Source organism: Lynx canadensis, chromosome B1 (genome assembly GCF_007474595.2).
Source record: "Lynx canadensis isolate LIC74 chromosome B1, mLynCan4.pri.v2, whole genome shotgun sequence".
In the NCBI taxonomy this organism is placed as follows: domain Eukaryota; kingdom Metazoa; phylum Chordata; class Mammalia; order Carnivora; family Felidae; genus Lynx; species Lynx canadensis.
This window is the reverse complement of record NC_044306.2, coordinates 198,958,907-198,982,853: the sequence shown is the minus strand read 5'-3', so window position 1 is coordinate 198,982,853 and position 23,947 is coordinate 198,958,907.

The following is a 23,947-nucleotide window of genomic DNA, read 5'->3' as shown; positions in this document are numbered from 1 at the left end:
TTCATTCTGCCTCTGACCTTATCAGGCCTTGGGTAGCATCTGTTTGCGGCACAGCTTTCTCCTTGAGGTGATATGTGGGCCTAGAGGTTCTCCCCCACCTCCTCTGTTCCTTTTTTGGAATGGCTCACTTGAGTGTGTTACCAGCTTAATTACATTCCCTTCTCTGGTGCACCAAAGTCAGGCACTGCTTGCTGAATCTCTGGGCCACCTTTCCTTTTGTTACTCCTTTGATTTCTTAGTTCTGTAAATTAGGCCCTGTAGGGGCTCAGAGGAGTCACCTCTCTGGCATGGATATTATCTTGAAGCTGAATACAATCAGAGGCCAAAAGACTCAGGAAGAAACTTTGACCTTCCCACTAACTGCCTAAAAGAAGTTCCATAGAGGACCTGCTTCAGGAAGGGAGCTATAGCCATAGATGTTATGCTAGCAACTAGGGGTGGTGCACGGAGAGGAAACTAGCAAAATCTGTTAAAATTCCCCTCTGTGTCCCATTGTTTCTGGATGGCCCAGGGAACTTTGTTTACCAAGCATTTACTCCTCATCTTCCTGTGAATTGTCTTTCTTCCCTTTGAAGTCCTACCCACCCTCTCCACGTTGGGAATGACCTGTATACCTCAATCTTGTCCTGCCTTGGAATCTCATGTTTATGTGGATCCCCAGGACTTATGAAATAAATTTGAGGACAGTTTTTCCTCCCCAACATCCCCAAAAGAAAAATTCAGGAGTCTGAGAGGAAAAAAACCAGCCCGAAGCGTCACTTTTCAAACAAATCGTACCCCCTAAGTGGAGCATATTTATCAAGCCTAATTTCTTTTCTCTGACTTACCAGTCCTCTCTTTCCATTGGAGACCATTAGTTTTTTCTTAAATTTTAATGTTTTAAATTTTTAAAATTTTAAAGATAGCAAAATATCAACAATAGTCCCGTTTTGAAACAGCAATTTAAATAATTTAATGAGTGTTCCCCCCGCCCCAATTAATAAGCAGCATGTTTTTCCCATAGCCTCAGAGATCTAAATACACACATATGCACACATGTAGTCCTAAGTCAGTGTTTATAATAGGATGATTTTTATAATCTTGAGTGTTCTGAAGAACAGATATATGTGGACAAGAATAAACCAAAACACACCTGCAAACAGTGTAACGACTGAACATAATTTAGGAAAAGAATTAAGAAATCGCTTTTTCTAAAATAGAAATCCCCAGAAAGCAAATTTAAATACTCTGGTATTGTAGTAGTCGGAGTTAACAAAGCCCATCAGGCATTTTAGAAAATGCTCAAGGACAGTATAACCTCTGTCGTTAAGAATTTGTTTAAGGTAAATGGAATAATTCTTACAGCTACATAATTTGCAGTATAGGAGTTTTTCAAGAGTTTTTCATTTTATAAAGATACTACTTTTGTTACTTAATTGGACATCAATTTACATTTTTATAATCTTAAAGGTTAATGTAATAAGAGTTATCTAACCATTAGGCAAGTATTAAGAATTAAGGGCATTCCGTTTAATGTAGTGTCCTTGTTTTTGTTTTTGTTTTTAAATCAAAAGTCGCCCATGAAATAAAACTAAAATGCTGTGTTTGCATTTTCACTACACACTGATAGTTATGTTTTCTCCCCTGATTGTCTTTTAAACGCCAAAGTCACTGAAAATTTTCAATTATCAAGTGATTTAATGGTGGCTGGTGGTGTTATGTGAACTTGAATTAAAATGTAATTATTTTGCTTCCTTTTACCTCACAATCCTAAATCTTGGGTTAAAGAGTTCCTTGGAAGCTTTTAGGATCACTAATACCGGGTCTAATGATCATTTGCATATCTTTCTTATTCAGTAGCTCAGCAGGGATGATGCCAAAGGGTTTAAGCCCAAAATGGATCTTCCCTTTTCTCATGCAGAAACTTTAGAAAGAGAGGTGGTTAGGGAGTTTCAAAGCCATCCCATTAACTTGCACCACGAGGGAAACCAGGGATGTGAGAAGCTTGAAACTTATTAAATGGAACATAGATCGCATAAATTTTATATGTAAAATAACTCCAAGATTGTGTTTTAATCTGGCTGTGGTGGGGCAGACAGGTGAGAGAAGGTAGGTGGCTGATTATCTTACCAATATCTTGTACGTCTTACAAAATTTTATCTACGTGTTCCTTTCATATTTTTTTTAATTTAAATTTTAGTTAACATACAGTGCAATATTGATTTCAGGAGAAGTCAGTGACTTATCACTTATGTACTTATAAAATTTTAAAGATAGCAAAATACCAACCATTGTGCAGTTTTGAAACAGCAATTTAAATAATTTAATTAGTGTTTCCCTCCTCGCCCCTATTAATAAGCAGCATGTTTTTCCCATAGCCTCTGGAAGTCGTCGCTGAAAAAGGAAATGGCCAGCAACAGCCCCTCAGGCGCCCATGGTATCTCTGTCCCCCTTCAAGAAACACCTCTTTTCTCCCCTACAGAATTGTAAATGCAGCCCCCATCTTGGCCTTCCATGCTAATGTGGTGCAGCCTTCTATTTCTAGAGGTGTCAGACCCTAGTTATGGCAGGTGAGCACACTTGAGCCCACTCTGGAGAAGGACCATCTCCGGTGCCATCAGGGTGAACACAGCCACACTTCCTGCAGGTAATCAGAGCAGCTGTGGCTCTCCGTCTCCCAGCGCCATTTCTTCCTGTTCACCTACACTCTAAGAACTCTTCAGAAGCCATAGTGTCCTGTCCTTGAGACTTGAAGAGCCAGGCCTGTTACTCCTACCAAACAGAGGACTGCCGGAACCAAGTATTCTGGCAACCCAACCCCTGACTATTCCCTTATGCCTCATGTCCCCCAGACCCCTCCTTACCTCCTGTAAGCCTAGAAAGTGCCCTGGACTGGGTATCTGCCCACCCTCCACCTCTCCTTTTCCACCTTCCTCCCGTCACCTGTTTCTTTTCTTTCTCCTCCTTTCTCCTGGATCTGGAGAGTTGGGGCCAACCCTCTCCTCAGTTGGGAGCTAAGTAAAAGGACTCCTCAGTGGAGTTAAGTAAAATGACTTTTTTTCCATCCAGAGTGACCTGAGCCAAGACAGGTTTCTTGAGGTTTGAGCACAGTCCTCTTAGAAAGGTAAGATGTTCTCTTGTGCTGGTGATGATCTTGCTAGAGTTGCAAATGTCTTCTATTTCTGGCACTTCCGTGGCTTTATTTGGTGTTGTCTTGTGCATTTAACAGAAGGCTCCAAAAATTTTTTTTGGCAGGGACTACAAGATTTAGGTGAGGGCAGAGTATCCAATAGGGGTATGTTACAGTAAAGACCTTCAAGCTCCATCCATATCCAGGGCCGAGGAGTCCTGTTCACAGGCAGATTTCCTCCTAAATATGATAAATCCATAATGAAAAAGAAAAATTCATGACGGAGAATTTGTTAGTGCTTTTTGCTTTAAGTATATTTGTCAGAAGGCATTGATAACTTAGATTCTAAGAAAGAGCAATAGAATATATACAGCTTAATATTTTCAGATTTTACAACTTAAAAAACAATATAGTTTTCAAGTTATACAATTCAAAAACAATGGAGAAAAAAATGGAGGGCCTTAAGGACTTGTGGAACAATTGGATATTGTCGGGTTAATTGTAATCCTAGGGGCAAAGGAGAAAGAACTGGGCAGAAAAATATTTAGAAATGATGGTCAGGTTCTCCCCCCCCCCCCCCGCCCCCACACACACATGTGGGGAAAGACATAAATCTACAGATCTAAGAAGCTCAGCAAACCCTAGGTAGGATAAACACATGAAAACCATGACTAGGCATATCTTTACTGAACCCCAAAGATAAAAAGAATTTTTTAAGCATTTGGAGAAAAATATATACATGGGGAACAAAGATTTACATTATCACTGACTTCTCAGAAACAGTAGGGACCAGGAGACCAGTGAACAACATCTAAAGGTACTGTAAGAAACAACTGTCAACCTAGAGTTCCATATTGAGAAAAATTGTTTCCTTCGAGGATGAAAGTTAAAGACCTCTTCAGATAAAAGAGAATTTGTTGTCCGCATCCCTGCACTACCACAGTGTAAAAATGTGAAATTCTTCAGGTTGGAAAGCAATAATACCAGAGGAGACTTAAATCTTTAGGAAGGAATAAAGAGCACTGCTGGAAATGGTTAATATTTAATATTAATGCCCATCCTTTCTCTGAGTTTTTTTAAAACAGACAGGCCTGTTTACAGCAAAAATTAGGGCATTGTCTTATGAGGTTTATAATATATGTTAAGGTAATATATATGATAAACCTAGGATGGTGATGGATACATACAAGATTTTTATATACTTTGTGAACTGGTACAATCCTAAGTCTGAGTGTGAAAAGTCAAGGATAGGTGTTGTGACTCCCAGAGCAACAATTTACAAACATAAACAAAATAGCTAAAAGCCAACAGAAAAATCGAATCCATTTCCTAAAGGGAGCCATCACATTCTCAAAAGTAACTCTTGAAAATAACTACTGTCACAGGACTTCTCTCTGGTTTCCATTGGTTTCTTCCTTGTACTTCATCCATCTGTTGTCATTACACTGCTTTGAGGCAGTATGTTGAGATACTATAGCACACAGACCACACAGTGAAGGAAAGCCTGGGCCAGAGTGTGGGCCCGTGAGCAAGAAGGGTTTCTTCTCTGAGAGGAAGATTGGAAGAACAAAAATCTTTACTATTCCTTAGTTCATGTAGGTATAATGCTATGGACACTACATGATAAGCCAGGAGACCTGGGCCCTAGTCCCGGGCCAGCCACTCAGACACCCTTTTGACTTCCCCTTGTTGCTTGCCCTGGGTGAGTTTCCCCACCACTAATAAGGAGTTGGTCCACATGTCTCCTAGTCTCAAGATGACTGTCAGAATATATGGTAGTACCATGTATGACTGTTCACAGTTTCCAAAGTACCTCTAAGGAGTCTGAGAACAATTTACAACTAGTTAAATGCCTTTAGCCTCTACAGCAAGTCTGTAGCCCAGAATTTTTGTTTTGAATTGAACACTGCCATCTGGTGTGTAAGTGTAGGAAATAGCAAGGATTTAATTCCTAGAAGAGTCCTTAAAAATCATTTGTTTTGGGGCACCTGGGTAGCTCAGTTGGTTAAACATCTGACTTGATTTCGGGCTCAGGCCATGATCTCATGGTTCATGAGTTTGAGCCCCATGTTGGGCTCTGCTTGGGGGATTCTCTCTATCTTCACCCTCTCTCTCAAAATAAATAAACTTAAAAAAATGATTTATCTTCTTTTTGGGGAGGTAGGCATTTTGTTTTGTGTTTTCAGTTTAGTTAGGTATAATTAACATGCAGTGATCTGTGAGTTTCCGGTACAATGCTGATTCAACAATCCTATACCTTACTCGGTACTCACCATGATAAGAGTAGTCACCATCATCATCAGACAATGTTATTACAATATTTTTTACTATATTCTCTATGCTGTATTTTTCATCTCCGGGACTTATTTATTTTACAACTGGAAGTTTGCACCTCTCAATACCCTTTATTGGTTTCACCCACTCCCTTACATACCTCCCCTCCTGCAACCACCTGATCTTTGAATTTAAGGGTCTGTTTTTGTTCATTGGATTTTTAGATCCCACCTATATGTGAAATTACATGGTATTTTTCTTTGGCTTATTTCACTTAGCATAATACACTCTAGCTCCATCCATGTTGTTGCAAATGACAAGATCTCATTTTTTATGGCTGAGTAATATTCCATAAATAAATAAATACCTACCATTTCTTCTTTTTAAAATTTTTTTGTGTTTATTTTTGAGACAGAGAAACAGAGCATGAGTAGGGGAGGGGCAGAGAGAGAGAGAGAAAGACACAGAATCTGAAGCAGGCTCCAGGTTATGACTGTCAGCACAGACGCCGACGCGGGGCTCGAACCCATGAACTGTGAGTTCATGACCCGAGTTGAAGTTGGACACTTAACCAACTGAGCCACCCAGGGGCCCCAGACATACCACTTCTTATCCATTCATCTATCGATGGACATTTGGACTCCTTCCATATCTTGACTATTGTAAATAATTTTGCAATAAGCAGGGGTGCCTGTATATTTTTGAATCAGTGTTTTTGTTTTCTTTGGGTAAATATCCAGAAGGGGAATCACTGCATCATATGCTATTTTCATTTTTTAGTTTTTGAGGAACTTCACTAAAATGAAAAAAAATGCCTATCCCCCAGAAAAGAAAATAAGTGATTTTTTTTTTAAGTTTCTTTATTTTGACAGAGGGTGGGGAGGGCCAGAGGGAGGAGAGAGAGAATCCCAGCTTTCCACAGAGGCTGCACAAATTTACATTCCTACCAACAGTGCATGAGAGTTCCTTTTGCTCCACATCCTCCCAACACTTGTTATTTCTTTTTTGGTACCAGCCGTCGTGACAGGTGTAAGGTGGTATTTCACTGTGGTTTTGATTTGCATTTCCCTGATGAGGAGTGACATTGGGCATCTTTATATGTCTGTTCATTTGTAATGTCTTCTTTGGAAAAATGTCTATTCAGATCCTCTGCCCTCTTTTATTCTGATTATTTTTGGATGTTATGTAAGTTCTTCATATACATTTTCGATATTAACTCTTTATCAGTATATCCTTTGCAAGTATCTTCTCCATTTCAGTAGATTGCCTTTGTGTTTTGTGGATGGTCTCCTTTGCGGTGCAAAAGCTTTTGATTTTGGTGGAGCCCCAACAGTTTAATTTTGCTCTTACTTCCCTTGCCTGGAAAATGTTGCTACATTTTTCTAGATATATTTCCTTAGACTTCCTCGGTTTCTTGTCTCCTTAACCTCATGTTCTAAATGAAAACTCAGGATATCAAAGAATTCAAAATTGCCCTGCATAATTCACTAAGACTTATTTGAAAGGGTTGAACTAAACTTTAGAGGTCAGGTAGGATTTGAGTACGGGTCAAGGCAAAAGTGATGGGTGACATACAAAGACAACCACTGGAGCCCTGGGAAGGCAGGATAGTGGTTAGGAGCTGAAGACGTACTTTTTAAGCAAATTTCAGTTACACAGTATTATGCTGTTTGCAATATTCTTATTTCACTGAACATAATGTTCTTCAGATTCATCCATGTGTTGCAAACAGGATTTCCTTTTTCATGGCTGAGTAATATTCCATTATGTATACACACCACATTCATCCGTCGATGGACCCTTAGGTTGTTTCCATAATTTGGCTATTGTAAATAATTCTGCACTTAACATGGGAATGCAGATATCTCTTTGAGTTGCTGATTCGACTTCTTTGGATATATACCCAGAAGTGGGATGGCTGCATCATAAGGTAGTTCTATTAACTTTTTGAGGAAACTCCATACTGTTTTCCATAGTGGCTGCACCAACTTACACTCCCACCACCAGTGACAATGGTTTCTTTTCCTCCACATCCTCACCAACACCTGTCTCCTGATTTTGATGATAGCTATCCTAATAGGTATGAGGTAACATCTCATTGTGGTTTTGATTTGCATTTCTCTGATTAGCAATGTTGAGCATCTTTCCATGTGTCTGTTAGCCATCTGGATATCTTCTTTGGGAAAATGTCTATTCATTTCCTTTGCCCATTTTTAATCAGATTATTATTTTTGCTCTTGAGTCATAGGAGTTTCTTATATATTTTGGTTATCAATCTCTTTTCAGAGAGACAGCTATGTTCAGCAAGAAAAGCATTGAGTAACCTTTATGTACTGGGTGTAGCTAAGGTAAGGCTGCCAAATAAAATACAGGATGTCTAGTTAAATTTGAATTTCAGATTAAAAAAATACTTTTATTTTTAGTTTGAGAGAGCATGAGCAGGGGAGGGAAAGAGAGACAGGAAGAGAGAGAATCCCAAGCAGGCTCCACATTGTCAGCATGGAGCCTGACATGGGGCTCGAACTCACGAACTGTGAGATAGGACCTAAGCCGAAACCAAAAGCCAGATGCTTAAACAAGTAAAGCCACCCAGGTGCCCCAAAAAACCCTTTTGTGACATATGTTCTAAACAGTGTATGGGATATTTTATAACAAAAAAAATTCACTGTTTATATGACCTCTAAAATGAACTAGGCATCTGTATTTCTATTTGCTAAACCTAGAAATCCTAAGGAGTACATTCCATGGGCACACAGTTTGGAGGCAAAGAAGGCAAACACATCAAGTCACTGTGTGTTTCTATATTTATTCCACATTTGTATAGGTTTTAACGTGGAGAGAAATCCAGTAATCATAGCAATTGATCACCTCTCCCCAGCAGGTAGGTTTAGTTTTCAGTAGTTCATGTATCGCTTGAAATCTGGGGCAAGATCCCATAGATTTATATCCTAATTCTGTCAGTCATTAACCATGTACCTTGAATATAATTAGCCTCTCTGTGTCTATTTTCTCATATATGAAATGGGAATACAAGTAGTTCTTGCCTCATGGAGTTACTGTAAAGATGAAATGAAAACCTCTTGTTAGATACACAAGAGAAAGGAATGAAACAAAACATGCCATTGCAAAAAGAAAAAAAAAATCACAAAAGAAGACCTAAGAGGGACAAAGAAACAAAGGAACTACAAAACAGTAAGAAAATAACAGAATGGCCATAGTAATTCCTTACCTATCAATAATTACTGTCAATGTACATTGATTAAATTCTCTAATCAAAACACACAGTGGCTGAAAGGATTAGAAAACAGAGTCCAACAATGTGCTGCCTATGAGAGATTAGCTTTAGAGACATATAGCCTGAAAAAGGATACAAAAAGATTCCACACAAATGGTAAGCACAAGTGAGTGGGGGTGCTGCACATGTATCGTACAAGAGGTAAAGAAGGTCATATAACAATAAAGGGGTCAAATCATCAAGAAGATGTAATATGTATGCACCCAGTGGTAGAGTACATGAGTAATATTAAGCAAATATTAAAGGAGAAAAAGGAATATAATAATACTAGGGGATTTCAGTAACCTACTTTCAACAATGGATGGATCATACAGAGAGAAAATCAATAAGGAAACAGAAAACTTGAATGAAACTCTAGACCAAATTCATCGAACGTACAGAATATTCCATCCAGCAGCAGCAGAATACATATTCTCGAGTACGGATGGAACAATCCCCAGTATAAATCATTTTGGGCCACAAAAGTCATCAAATTTAAGAAAGTTGAAACCATACTAGGTCTCTTTTCTGACCACAATGGTATGAAACTAGGAATCATTCGCAGAAGGAAAATAGGAAAATTTACAAATATGTGGAAATTGAGCAACACACTCCTGAGTAACCGATGAGTCAAGTTTAAAAGAGTACTTTGAGACAAACACAACATACTAAAACTCATGGGATGTGGCCAAAGCAGTTCTAAGTGATAAATGTCTACATTAAGGAAAATGACAGATCTCAACCCCACTTTACACCTTAAGGAGCTAGAAGAAGAAGGACTGAGCCCAAAGTTAGCAGAAGGAAGGAACCAATAAAGATTAGAGCATGATGACGTGATAATCTGACCTGGGAAGGAGAAAACAGAACCGTGGAAAGCCCAACGAGGCTTACGTGCACCCGTGAGTGGGAGAAATCCCCACAAAGTTTCGGCAGTCTACCATGTTGAAGTTTTTACAGGTACGGTGGTTACTGCACCTGGGCCATCTTTTCTACCATGAATCAAAAGGGCCAGTACTAGGTAGGTCTTTGGATTTTGAAAGACCATCCACCATGCTTGGAACCACTGCTCCAACCCACTCCTGGGCTGACCGAAGGCCGCCAACCTTCCATGGGGCCAAGAACCAGGAAGCAGTCGCAGATTACATGACTGGAAGCGGCAGGCCACATGACTGGAAGATATTCTGGTTCTAGGGCAGGGCTCAGCGAACCATGGCCTATGGGCCAGCTGCCTGTGTTTATAAAGTTTTATTGGAACATAGTTGTGATCATTGATTTACATATTGTCCATGATTGCTTTTGTGCTGTGAAGGCAGAGCACTGTCCCTTTAAGAAGTTTTCTGCTTCTGTTCTGTGTGTGTGTACCTGTGTGTATCTGCTCTGAGGGCCTCCAAGTAATGGCCCATCAGTGCCAATGAGCACACCCGGTGCCCCATCTTGGTTTCTACCACTGTCAACTAAAAGGAACCAAGACTTCTTGGAGAAAAGGCTAATTTCAGGACGATGACAGGAAAAATGCACAATGAGCTTAGAGTATCGTGTTGTGCCAGAAACTAATAACGTGCTCAAAGAGTGAGAGGGATGAAAGGGCGGGCCTATGCCCGCCGACTCCATCTTGTTCTGTGTCCTTCACCTTGACCACACCTCCTCCCCTTGAGTAACCCCCCCCCTCACCTGCCTAACAGGACTCGGACCCTTCCCCAGGACCCTTCCCCAGGACCCTTCCCCAGCCAATTGGCTGAGGCCACAGCCATTACCTCACCAACTGCCCCTAGGCCCCAATAAAACCTTTGTCCTTTTGAAACTCGCTCTCTCTCCCCGGTATCTCACCGCTGCGTTGGGTGCAGGTAGGGGATTGAGCTAGAGCTAGCTCGAATAAAGGCTCTTTTGCTTTTGCATCGGACTCGGCTCCCTGGTGGTCTTTGGGGATCACGAATTCTGGGCATAACAAGGGAGACAACAAAAGAACGCCTAAGCCAGCTTGAAGAAGGTCTCTCTGGGCCAACTCTGGGAAAACCTGAACGGCAAAATAACAGTAATGAATTACATCCTTCAAAAAAATAAGAATCCACAAATCTTTATGCCTATAAATGAACAAAGATATAAATAGGGAAGTCTCTTTATAACTAACAACTAATACATATGTAAGAAACAACCGAGTTCAAGAATTAGCAACGGATACTAGAATTAGTGGATAGAAGTTTGATGAGTAGACATTTTCAGAGTTCAAAGTGTCTCCCCATAAATTGCCTGTTAATTACAAAGGGGAAAATATTAAGTTTAAAGTTGAGAAATCTAGCAGTCACCTCTTAACCAATTGGTCGGACTTAACATCCTTGATGTGGGAGCAAACCAGGATCTGGTGCCTTCTGACAAGACCCACTGAGGAGGACACAGCATCACTTGTGTGGTATTATTCCTGCTGTGCACAGCCTGGATGGAATCAGGAAAAAACCTCAGATGGACCTAAATGATATTGACACTTTTTTTTTTTTTTTACTAAAGGGGAAAAAAAAGACTTTTCAAAAATAATAAAAGGAAGAATGAGGAGCGTCCCAGTTGAAAGACATGATGGGGCACCTGGGTGGCTCAGTCGGTTGAGCGACCAACTTCCGCTCAGGTCATGATCTCATGATTTGTGGGTTCGAGCCTTGGGTCGGGCTCTGTGCTGACAGCTCAGAGCCTGGAGCCTGCTTCGGATTCTGTGTCTCCCCCTGTCTCTGCCCCTCCCCTGCTTGTGCTCTCTCTGTCTCTATCAATAATAAACATTAAAAAAAAAAAAACCTGATGACCACATGTAACTTTATATGGGATCCTGCACTGGAGTGGCAAAGGGGGGTGGGGAACTGCAAAAGACATTAAAGCAAGTGATAGAAATTTGAGTATGGACTACAAATTAGAAAATATTCATGTTAAATTTCCTGAGTTTGATACTTGTTCTGTTCTTATGTAAGAGAATGTTCCTGTTCTTAGGAAATACACTTGGGCACACTTCAGGATAAAGGACTTTGAGGTCTTCAACTTACTCTCCAATAGTTTAGGAAAAAATGTGTATGCCTGTGTCCACATACGTTTACACACGTGCACGTGTAAATATACGTACTTGCAGAGAAACAGGAAGTATAACCACTTGGTGACTGGGTAAAAGCTATACAGAATCCTTTATACTATTCTTGCAACATTTTCGCGGTTTTGAAATTACATCAAAAGTGAAAAGATTGCAAAAAGAGGAGGCTTTGTGAGGCTACAACACCGGGGCCTGGGGGGTCATATTCAGGAGCCAGGACTTGACCCAGTGGGATTTGGTGGTGGGTTGTGGAAAGGGGGACTTTAGAGAGGTGACTTTGGCCACACAGTAGAGGCAGAGGAAGACTGGAGCCAGGAAACAAGTTTTGAACTCAAACCCAAGCAAACACAAGCACCCCTTAACGTGGATCCTATAGTGTCCTTCTACTGAAGGGCCGAAGTGAGAAAATACACACCAAGCTCTCCTTGACTAATCCTTCCTCCTCTATCAACATCCATTAGAGTGAGGTAGCTTATTCAATGTCAGGTGGTAAACTTCTAAGACCTAAGATTTATGGAAATAACTTTAATTTTATATTTTTGAAAGCTCACACACATGCAAGTAAGGGAGAGGCAGGGGGAGAGGAGGGACAGAACCCCAAGCAAACACTATGCTCCACAGGGCTCAATCTCCTGTGAGATCATGACCTGAGCCAAAACCAAAAGTTGGATGCTTAACCAACTTGAGCCACCCAGACACCCCTTGTGGAAGTAACTTTAAATGAATGCAAGTCCCAGGAACGTAGAAGCATCCCTAAAAGTCATTATTCCAGAAACTTACATTTTCCCCAAGAGAGGTTTGTCCTCAAAACAGCCTGGTGGTTGACCTTAATGCACTGGGCATGCTTTTTCGGGAAGGGATCGTGAATATTGGGAGAAAAGTAACTCACGGCTCGTTCTGCTGGTATCCCAGTGGCCTTGTCTTTATATGGGAAAGACCGGTCTGTACCTGGATACTTGAATACTCTCATTCTCAAAAGAGATAACTTCCTAGTATTTCCAATTTGCTCACAAGTTGCTGCCTCAAAGTCCTACAGTAAAAGAACAGCTGGTCTTAGATCACAAGTCAGGGTCTTTAACACTCGAGCACACAGTGCCGAGGTTAACAGCACCCATGGGCTCCAGGGACAGGCCGTCTGCATCTGGTGGGGACCCAGCATCATCTCTTACTATTTATGTGCTCTTGTACAACACGTTTATCCCCTCTCTGCTTCCGTTTCCTCACCTATAAAGTAGGTACATTATTGGCACTTACTTCAGGGGGTTGATAGGGAAAAACAATAAGTAAATTCATCATCGATTTGTCCCTGAAACACGTAAGTGCACAGTGTTTGCTATTATCAGCAATAGAATTAAGATATTTCATAACACTGGGGATTTATTTCATTCTTTGAAAATGACTAAGACTCAGCACTCCTCAACTGGGGCTCAGAAGCTCAGGTTTAACTACACAAATGGCAGATGGAGTCCCAAACTATCTGTGCTGCTGCAGTGAATTATTTCTGTCCTGGATCAAATGTTAAGTGAGAGAAACACACACACACACACACACACACACACACACACACACACACACACGGGAAAAGAAAAAAGTACAAACAAAACAAAAGGGGCGCCTGGGTGGCTCAGTCGGTTGAGCGACAGACTTCGGCTCAGGTCATGATCTCGCCCTCCGCAAGTTCGAGCCCCGCATCGGGCTCTGTGCTGACAGCGCAGAGCCTGGAGCCTGCTTCTGAGTCTGTGTCTCCCTCTTTCTCTGCCCCTAACCCACTCACATTCTGTCTCTGTCTCTCTCAAAAATAAATATATATTAAAAAAAAATGTTCACCTCCCTTCCTTTGTTGGACACTGTCAGTGCTCTGCCCCAGTGCCCTTGGATGCCTTTTACTGTTTCTCTGTGCATCTGCCCCAGTCTTGGTGTGCAATGTCTTTCAATGACTCCTACTGGGCTCTTTTCTTCCCAGAACTGCCCTTAGGCTGCTGGAGCTGCCTGATTTGCCCACCCCATAAAGAACACAAAGAGCTGAGTTTAGACTCCTCCTCCCCACCCCCACCCCCTCCCCAGCCGGCTAAATGATTCTGATTCCAGGTCTCAAGTGGGGGCAAACTCTGAGACTTCGCCTGCTCTCGAGTTCCCCTGCGTTATCAGGCCAGCCCCACCGTCTCTTTCTTCCTTCCCCATCCTGCTTCCTCAACTCCGTTTTCAGTTGCTTTTGGGAGCCTGTCTTTCCCAAACGACTTACATGCAAATCCTCACGGCAGGGTCTGTTTCTGGAGGGCCTGAGCTGTCTTAGTCCCTTTTGGACTGCTGTAATGAAATACTGTAGACTGAGTGGCTTATAAACAACAGAAATGTATTTCTCACGGTCCTGGAGGCTGGAAGTCTGAGGTCAGGATGTCCATGTGGCCGGTTGAGGGCCCTTTTCCGGGCTGCAGATTTCTCGTTTTGTCCTCACTTCAAAGAAGAGGGCTGGGGAGCTCTGTGGGGTCACTTTTATGAGACACTAATCCAAATTATGAGGACACGATGCTTCCAAAGGCTTTACCTCCTCATAGCATCACCTTAGGGATTAGGATTTCAACCCGTGAATTTAAGGGGACCCAAATATTCAGACCATAGCGTAAACCAAGATATTTCCTACACTTATTCTCCTTTTAGTGCCTCTGCTGATGTGGATTCCCTTGTCTAAGGTCCCTCCCCTTCCTCCTCTCTCCCTCCTGCTTCCCTCATCCTCTCTCCTCCCTCTCCCTTCTCCCCTTTCCTCCTGCCCTCCCTCCTTCCCCCTTTTCCTCTCTCCCCTCCTTCCTCCTCCTCCTCCCTATGCCTCTCTCCTTTCCCCCTCCTCTCCCCCTCCTTCTTCCCCTCTTCCTGCCTTTCTATGCAGTTCCCCTTGCTGAAATAGCCCAGTCTCCACATTCCCTGTGGTTGTACATGACAGTTTAATAGAAAATGTTTTATCTTTCAAGGAATGACTTTACAAGAAGAATCCTTGCTGGCCATAAGATCTGTAAGTGATCACAGGGCCAAAAGCCTTCCTTTCAGATCCAGGATTCTTAGAAGCAGGAGTTTCGTGAAGGTGTCATGGTTTGGGAATCGAGAGACCTGAGGTCTAGACCTGATTCTCTTGAGGCCTCATGGTGTGACTTTGAGGCCCATGAGGTATAGGTGACTTGGCTAATTTCTACACCTGCAAAGTTAGGGGACTTGGGCTTGTACCTTTCTTTGAGAATCCAAAGAAAACTATGAATCCTGTTCCCTAAAGAGAAGCACTTTCCCCACAAATGCGATTTTATATTCAATTCCAGGTTTCTGGATCTTCTTGGAATCTATCGCTGGATCCCTTACAGGATGATTTCCAATGATCTTATTCTCCTACTTCTAGGTTTTCTCAAGTCTATACAAACCTAATCAATGACAGATGCAAATGTTTGAGTAAGTATAAACCCTTCGGAAGCAGGAGTGGTCAGAACTGTTTGTAATTTATTTTTGTTTTTTGTTTTTTTGTTTTTTTTTTTAGTGGAACAAAGACATTGACTGCCAAGAAGCAAGTGGGTGTTTAAAAGTGAAGTCCTCCCAGGTGGGCGGAGAAAACACTTGGTAACTGCACACATCCTTAGCCCTTTTGTCCTCCAGGGGGACCTCTGTACTCCCTGTGGTAGAACAGAGTTCAGAGCCTCACTACCTGTCAGGTTTGTGGTTTGGCCACTGGTAAGACAGTTCAGATTTAAATTCTTTCTCTTAAAATGGCAAAGACCCTCGACCTTCCTTACAGTATTGTAGTAAAAATGAAACAAAATGAGACAATGTTCATCCATTCCTTGGCACAGGATTCTCCTCTTCCTCTGTTTTATTTCTAGTTTACATGTTCCTCTTCCTTTTCTTAGAGGGTGATGTTCCCTGAGGAGTTTCATCCTTGACCCTAGTAATCATCTTAACATTTCTACTCTCCTTGAGTTCTACTGCATTGCTGATAACTTCCAAGTGGTTACCTCCAACCTTGACCTCTCCCTCCATATTCCAGTCATATCATCCACCCAGATGGATATTTTCCCTTGGAGTGAATTTCTTTTTGTTGGCCTGTCTATAAAACAGAACTCCTCTTTGGTATTGGGACTTCTTTTCCTCTCAGGGGTTTCCCTGACCCTATTCCTCCCACCAGAGACAAGGGTGCATAATCCACAATCACCATCAAAGTATCTCTTCCCTCCACTCAGTGATTTTCCAGGGGCATACATGTCGCCCCAGAGAAAGCTGTTTAGAACTCCATTTTAGGAGTTGGCATGGTGGTTAAAAAAACCCAAAAACCCCAAAAAACCGAGGGGGCTCTTCAGCTGTGGTGATGGGTGGATAGTACCATCTGGAGTTGAAAGCCATTACCACCACTGTGGAGAAAGGACCCCAAGAATGAGGTAACAAAGGAAATTTGAGCTGAGAAACTGAAAGAGATTACTGACGACTTTGGTTGTTTCTGAATCCCCCTGTGGTAGGTATAACCACGAAGCATTTCAAAACCAATCCAAACTAGCTTGTATAAAAATAGGAGATAGCTAATACAACTAGGAATCCATTGCATTAGATTAGACTTGTAGTCTCAAGTCATGGACACCCAATGTGTTGATTCATTCTCTCAATTCTCCTTGAATTCTTATTTCCATTGGAGATCCCAACAATCACCCAGTCATTCCAACCAGTGACCCAGAGTCTTCCTTAACTACCCCTGCTGCATCCTCTTTATACCCATTGGATCCACCAGTCCTGCTGTTTTCTCTCTGCTATTTCTCCAATTGCTCCAACTTTCTCCATCTCCACTCTCTCCACCTAGTTTTGACACCCACCACCTTCTCTCTTGATTATCATTAGAGTTTCCTAACTAGTCTTTGTGGCTCTGGTCTTATTTCATGCTACTGTGGTGAAACCAAAGAAAGTAGATTGACATAAAACATCTCTGGCCATGGCATTCTCCTGCTTAAAACCCTCAGGTGTCCTGTTACCCCAGGATAACATCCAACCTCTTCACATGCTACATAAAATCTTCCATATAATATTTAGCTATGGTCTGCTTTCCACATCACCATCCAGAAACAGCATTTTTTGTAGCTACCCATGGACAATGTGCTGGAACCCACCTCTGTGCATTTGCTCATCACATTGTGAAGGCTGCATGGCCTGTCTCTATTAAAAGTTAGGCTTTGGACTCTGGAAAACAGTGTGGAGGTTCCTCAAAAAATTAAAAATAGACCTACCCTATGACCCAGCAGTAGCACTGCTAGGAATTTACCCAAGGGATATGGGAGTACTGATGCATAGGGGCACTTGTACCCCAATGTTTATAGCAGCACTCTCAACAATAGCCAAATTGTGGAAAGAGCCTAAATGTCCACCAACTGATGAATGGATAAAGAAATTGTGGTTTATATACACAACGGAGTACTATGTGGCAATGAGAAAGAATGAAATCTGGCCCTTTGTAGCAACGTGGATGGAACTGGAGAGTGTGATGCTAAGTGAAATAAGCCATACAGAGAAAGACAGATACCATATGTTTTCACTCTTATGTGGATCCTGAGAAACTTAATAGAAACCCATGGGGGAGGGGAAGGAAAAAAAAAAGAGGTTAGAGTGGGAGAGAGCCAAAGCATAAGAGACTCTTAAAAACTGAGAACAAACTGAGGGTTGATGGGAGGTGAGAGGGAGGGTAGGGTAGGTGATGGGTATTGAAGAGGGCATCTTTTGGGATGAGCACTGGTGTTGTATGGAAACCAATCTGACAATAAATTTCATATATTAAAAAATAAATAAATAAATAAATAAATAAATAAATAAATAAATAAAAGTTAGGCTTTGGAATGATACTGACCAGTGTTTGAAATTTTGTTCCAGTGTGTACCAACTTCTACTTGGGCAAGCCACTTACTTTCTCTAGCTTCAGTTGTCTCATTTGGGAAATAGGGATGCTTATAGTAGCTGTTTCTTAAGGCAATATGCTCATGTTTAAAGGTTCCGGATCCAATTTCAATGGTTGTGTGTGTGTTTCTGATGGTGGTGGGGAGGGGTGGGTTTTGCATAACAACAATTGTTGAGACACCAACTGGGTGTCCTACAATTCAATTCAATTCTGGCACTATCTACCCAGAGAGAGCATCAGGTTCAATCCTACAAGACTTTTCCCCAATTCCTCCCTTCTACTTCAGTCACAAGTCCACAGGTTGTCACCTGTGCTTCTGACCAATTGACCATAGATTGGAGGTTCCAATGACCCTGTCCCCGTCCTTGGGTTTGATGAATTTGCTAGAGCAGAACACAGAATTCTGAAAAGCATTTTACTGGATTACTGGTTTGTTATAAAAGGAACAACCAGATGGAAGAGGAGAGGAGGGCACGGAATGTTGGGGAAGGGTGCAGAACTCCCCTGCCCTCTCAGGCACATCACTCTCCCAACACCTTCCTGTGGTCACCAACCAAGAAGCTCTCTGAACCCCATCCTTCTGAGGAATCCCCTCCTTACGGAGGCTTCATTACTTAGTCATGACTGATTGGCAGATGACTCAATCTCCAGCTCCTATCTCTTCCAGACAGGGGTCAGGGTTGGGACTGAAGTTTCTAATCCTCTTATCAAAGTGTTGGTTCCACTGACAAGCAGCCCCCATCCTTAGGCAAGGTCCCAAATTCCCCTCGTCAACATAACAAAAGACATTCCCAACACTTAGGAAATTCCAAGAGTTTTATGAGCTCTGTGCCAGAAAAGCGGATGAAGACCAAATACGTATTTCATGTTAAAGTTCAAAGAGATTTTGTGAAAATCACGTGGCACAGCACCAGAAGGCAATTAGATTTGGTGTTGGACACTACTTCCTCTGTCTAGAATTTTCTCCTTGCTGAGTTTGTCCCACTACTCTTCTTGCTTGGCTCATTCCTGCTCAAACTTTGACTCAACTCCCATATCCTCTCTTTCAGTGGGTCTTCCAAGACCCTTGGGGGTAGATGGAGGCTGTTTGGGTTACGTGGGGCCATGTCTGTCATATCTCTTGCCTTGTTGTGTCCTCAGACTCCCCTGCTCATCTGGGCTCCTTGAGGGCTAAGGTGGTTTCTCCTCCTCCTCCTCCTCCTCCTTCTCCTCCCTCTTCTTCTTCTCCTCCCTCTTCTTCTCCTCCTCCCTCTTCTCCTTCTTCTCTTCCTCCTCCTCCTTCTTTTTTTTAATGTTTATTTATTTTGAAAGACAGTGGAGGAGGGGCAGGCAGAGAGAGGGAGAGAGAGTGTGTGTGCATGATCACAGGAGGGGCAAAGAGAGAGAGGGAGAGAGAGAATCCCAAGCAGGCTCTGTACTGTCAGCCCACAGCCCAACATGGGGCTTGAACACACAAAACGAGAGATGGTGACCTGAGCTGCAATCAAGAGTTGGGTGCTTAACCAACTGAATACCCCATGGTGGTATCTTGCAATCTCCAGTTCCCAACAACTTTTGGATTGAGTTGAATAGAAATGTTAGCTTCCTAAGCCTATGACGGGAGCATGAGAACTAAACAGCCAGCCTCCTTTCCTTGGATCCTCTTGCTTGTTCTTTTTCATTTGTTTTTCCCAATACACATAATTTAGAGCCATTATACCTGTCTGCTTCCATCCTGTTAGGCTTGGCAGGTGACATTTGGGAAAGACAGGGCTTGTGAATACGAACGAATAGAAACAACTTGAGACACTCTCTTTCCCTTCCCACAAAGGCAGCTCTTTGCCTGTTGTTCATCGGCCTTGGAATGATGGATTGGGAAAATCGAATCAACATCTTTTCTTATGATGGAGTCTAAAGCTTTCTGCAAGAAAGTGAGTCTAGGGGAATGTAAAAGACCGGCTCCTGCCAGCCTCTCTGCCTTGTACCTGCCTCCCCACAACCCTCAGTGAATGGATGGTCCACACTCGGTTCCTAGGTAATTACAATGTCTAGGAATTACTGAGTTGGAACCAGAATATCCAGGGGAAAAGACTTGTGACTCTAGTTTGTTTCATGAATCAGAACTCTAAAAGCTGCTTGGTTTTTGTAGTGAGAAAAGCAGTGGGTTTGGAAATGATTTTGAATGTCTCTTTTGTAGATGAAGAAACCAGGACTCTTGGCAGGTTAAATAACCCTCCCAGGATCATCGAGCTAGTTAAATGTTAGCGTTTATTTCCAGTAAGGGCTATTGGGAGGAGAAAATTACATAAGATGTATATAACACCTAGCAGAGTGGGGCACTGAGAGCACCTGACACCTTTTCGCATGCCTGGTAATAAAAAGGCTGGTCCTAAAATGGTGCCCTCCTTCCCTTTCCTGATTTTCAGTGTGACCTCTGAGATGGGTGTCCTAGCACTCTCCTGTTCCCATTTCTCACATTTTCACGGGTAGAAGGCATTTTCAGCTCCATTCCCCAGAAGTATATAAGGAACACTTCCAGCTCTCTTTTGCATGACTTTCACTCTTGCCCAGAGCAAGAGAGGCAGTCAGGCCTCTTATGTCCAGGGGCATGAAATGAGCATGCCTCGCTGGCCACCCTGAATGCTCATCTTTTTCTGATTCGCCCTGCCCACGGGATGCACCCACTCTCCTGCTTCCTCTTGGGGGACTTACAGGGACAGACAGGTCCCATAGGGAAGATTGTGTTCATCCAGTGGGGTTAGGGACTGGGTTTCAGGTCTCTACATCAGCGTGAGCCACGAGGAGGTAATGGTGACCACACATACAAGCCACACCCACCCTCCCATCTACTGTGTCAGCAGCGGAGCTGACGTGTTTAACTGCACCTGTCTGACTTCTGTGCCGTCTCTCTGTTGATTCCAAATTTGGGAGTGGATAAAAGGGTTTTAGGAAGACTAATTACTAATGCTAACATCTTGATTCACTGGCCAGGGACTTTGAGACACAAATTGTGGTGTCTGGGAGTAAAATTAATAAGGAGGAAGAGCAAGGCTTTGGGCTTAGCCAGGGTGTGAAACCTTAAATTTTAAGACAATAGCGGTTGGGACAGAGCTCATTTCTGCATTGCTCACAAGTTAGCAGCTGTTTTTATTTGATCAGGCAGATCAGGACTTAGTAAAGAGGAGTCCTATGATGCCCTACGGCCGATCCCAACCTGGCCTGGGTATGTGCAGCCATTCTCTGGGCAATGTGTGGCTGAGGCAAAAATTATGGGAAAACCGTTCCTAAGCTTTGTTTAAGGCTCCCTTCCAAATAGGCAAATCTTTCCCGCATGGGTGACTGGACCTTGATGGATGTCCTTGTTTTTACTGTTTCTTAGCCAAATCTGCAGGCCAGAAGCTTAATCTAAAAAGACAGCTATATTTCATGTGGGGCTGAACGCGTTCCTGTAGGCTTCACGTAGGTCATACGAAGTTAACCCTAGACGAGCTGCCCCAAATTCAGTTCCTATTTGTGTTGTTTAGAATTACACCCATTTTTTTCTTTTCAAATTTTTATTTAAATTCTAGTTAGTTAACATAAATGCAACATTAGTTTCAGGAGTAGAATTTAGTGATTTATCACTTACATACAACACCCAGTGCTCATCATAACAAGTGCCCTCCTTAATGCCCATCCCCTATCTAGCCCATCCCCCATCCGCCTCCCTCCATCAACCCTCAATTTGTTTTCTATCATGAAGAGTCTCTTCAGGTTTGTTTCAGAGCCACAGATGGGAACCATTCAGCTGGCTAAAGAAATAACAGTCAAATGTAACGTAAGGACTTTGTTCAGATCTTCATTTGAGCAATACGTTTTCAGACCATTGGGGATATGTGGATGTAGACTGGGTATTGGACAATACCAAGGAGTTCTTTATAATTTCGTTAGGTGTCATAATAATATTTTGACTTGTGTAAGAAGATGCCCACTTTTTAATGAGATGCCTACAGAACTATGTAGGAATGACATGTTTGCTATTAATTTTAAGGGTCTCTAAATCAATGTGAAATATTGGGACGCCTACTATGACTACACATATAGACTGTATTTTGGTAGATGTAATAATAATATTAATGATCAAGTAAATAGGGTTCAGGATGGCTCAATGATTCACTTTATTAATAGTCCCAAGGAGGAAAAACATAAGGTCATCTTAGTGTGGAAAAGATACTTGAAAAATATTTAATAGGACCTACATGAACAAAATGTCACAATATTGAGCCTTCTTATCCAAGGACAAGATGTCCTACCTATTTGTCCTCTGTCCTTTCTCTCCGCATGTTGAAGGTGGAAGTAACTGTCCATAAATTAGACCGTAAATAAATGATAATCTCAAGTTATACTACCATCCCAAAAAAGTTTAGTTGAAATGTTACTTAACTAAAGCATTTAAGTTCAACATCACTCATCATCAGGGAAATACAAATCAAAACCTCCTCACACCTGTCAAAATGGCTAAAATTTACAACTCTGGCAATAACAGATGTTGGCAAGAATGCGGAGAGAGAGCATCTCTTTTGCACTGCTGGTGGGAATGTAAACTGTTGCAGCCACTCTGGAAAACAGTCTGGAGGTTCCTCAAAGAATTAAAAATAAAACTACCCTACGACCCAGCAATTGCACTGCTAGGCGTTTATCCAAGGGATACAGGTGTGGTGATTCGAAGGGGCACATGCACCCCCATGTTTATAGCAGCGCTATCAACAATAGCCAAAGTATAGAAAGAGCCCAAAGTCCATCGATGGATGAATGGATAAAGAAGATGTGGTATACACACACACACACACACACACACACACACACACACACAATGGAGTATTACTTGGCAATCAAAAAGAATGACATCCTGCCATTTGCAACTACATGGATGGAACTGGAAGGTATTATGCTAAGTGAAATAAGTCAGTCAGAGAAAGACAACTATCATTTGATTTCACTCATGTGGAATTTAAGAAACACAATAGATGAACATGGGGGAAGGGAAGGAAAAATAATATAAAAACAGAGGGAGGCAGACCATGAGAGACTCTTAAATACAGAGAACAAACTAAGGGTTGCTTGAGGGAGGCCGGTGGAGGGATGGGCTAAGTGGGTGATGGGCATTAAGGAGGGCACTTGGCGTGAGCCCTGGGTGTTACATGTAAGTGATGAATCACTAAATTCTATTCCTGAAATCGTTATTATACTATATGTTACTTAACTTGGATTTAAGTTAAAAAAATTTTTTTTCACTTGATTCACCCGGAGGGACAAAGGCTTAGGAAGAGCGCAGAGAGAAGGGAAGTGGTGGGTGGAGCATCTACGCAGCAAGCCAGAGACTGATCCTCAGAAAGGTCTGTGCAGGAGGTTGGTCCTGGGCTGCTGAACGGTTTCCTGCGCCGATCTGGGGTTTCTTCCCCGTGACAGGGTGGGTCGCAGCCTCCACTATTGGGGCAAACGAGGTGGTGCATGCCCAGCAGGGTGGGGAACTCTGGTGCAGGAGAGGTGGTGGGTGTGGACACAGCCAGCCCCCAGGAACGCGCACAGCCCAGTCTGCAGGGAGCTGCCCCGGTGGGCGGAGCTTCACGTGTGTGGTCACTACTTCCTGCTGCAGGAATTAAGCGCTCCTTGCATGACTCCACTGTAGCAGGCTCTCAGGAGCTGGTCCCCAATGCTCCCTGAACTTGGCCCCGTGTGCCTTTGCCTTTTGCTTTTTCTGTCTGGTTACCTCTACGCGGTAATCGTAGCGGTGATTACGGCTGCACTGAGTCCAGCAAGTTCACCTAGCAAATCACCGTCCCTGGGAGCGGCCCTAGATTCCCTGACGTGGAGACTTGAAAAAGGATTTGGACAGATTAAAGGAAAATGAGGCAAAAACCGACTTGAGAGGCTAGGGAAAGGAAGCCCACGGCGAGGGTCAGTTTCCAAGTAAGGCTGAGCGATACTGAGATTAAATAGGAACTCTAAAAGTTGTTTACCAAAAGCTAAATAAGGCAACTTAGCCAGAAGGCTAGGCCAGGAGCACTGCCAAACTGAGGCGCGGGGATCCATGCCATTCTGTTTATTTAAAAGGCCAGATTGTAGGCTAGAAGTTTAAAAACTAGATACCAGAGAAACCACACCCATGTGCCTTGTCATGGATTGAATTCTGTCCCCAGAAGAGCTGGGTTCAAGTCCTAAGCTCAGGAGCCTGATGAGACCTTATTTGGAAATTAGGTCTCTGTGGATGTGATCCAGTTAAAATACACATACACAAAGTCATTGTCTGAAGTACCCGATAGGAACTTTATCTTTAATTTTCAAAATGCCTGATTACCTTCC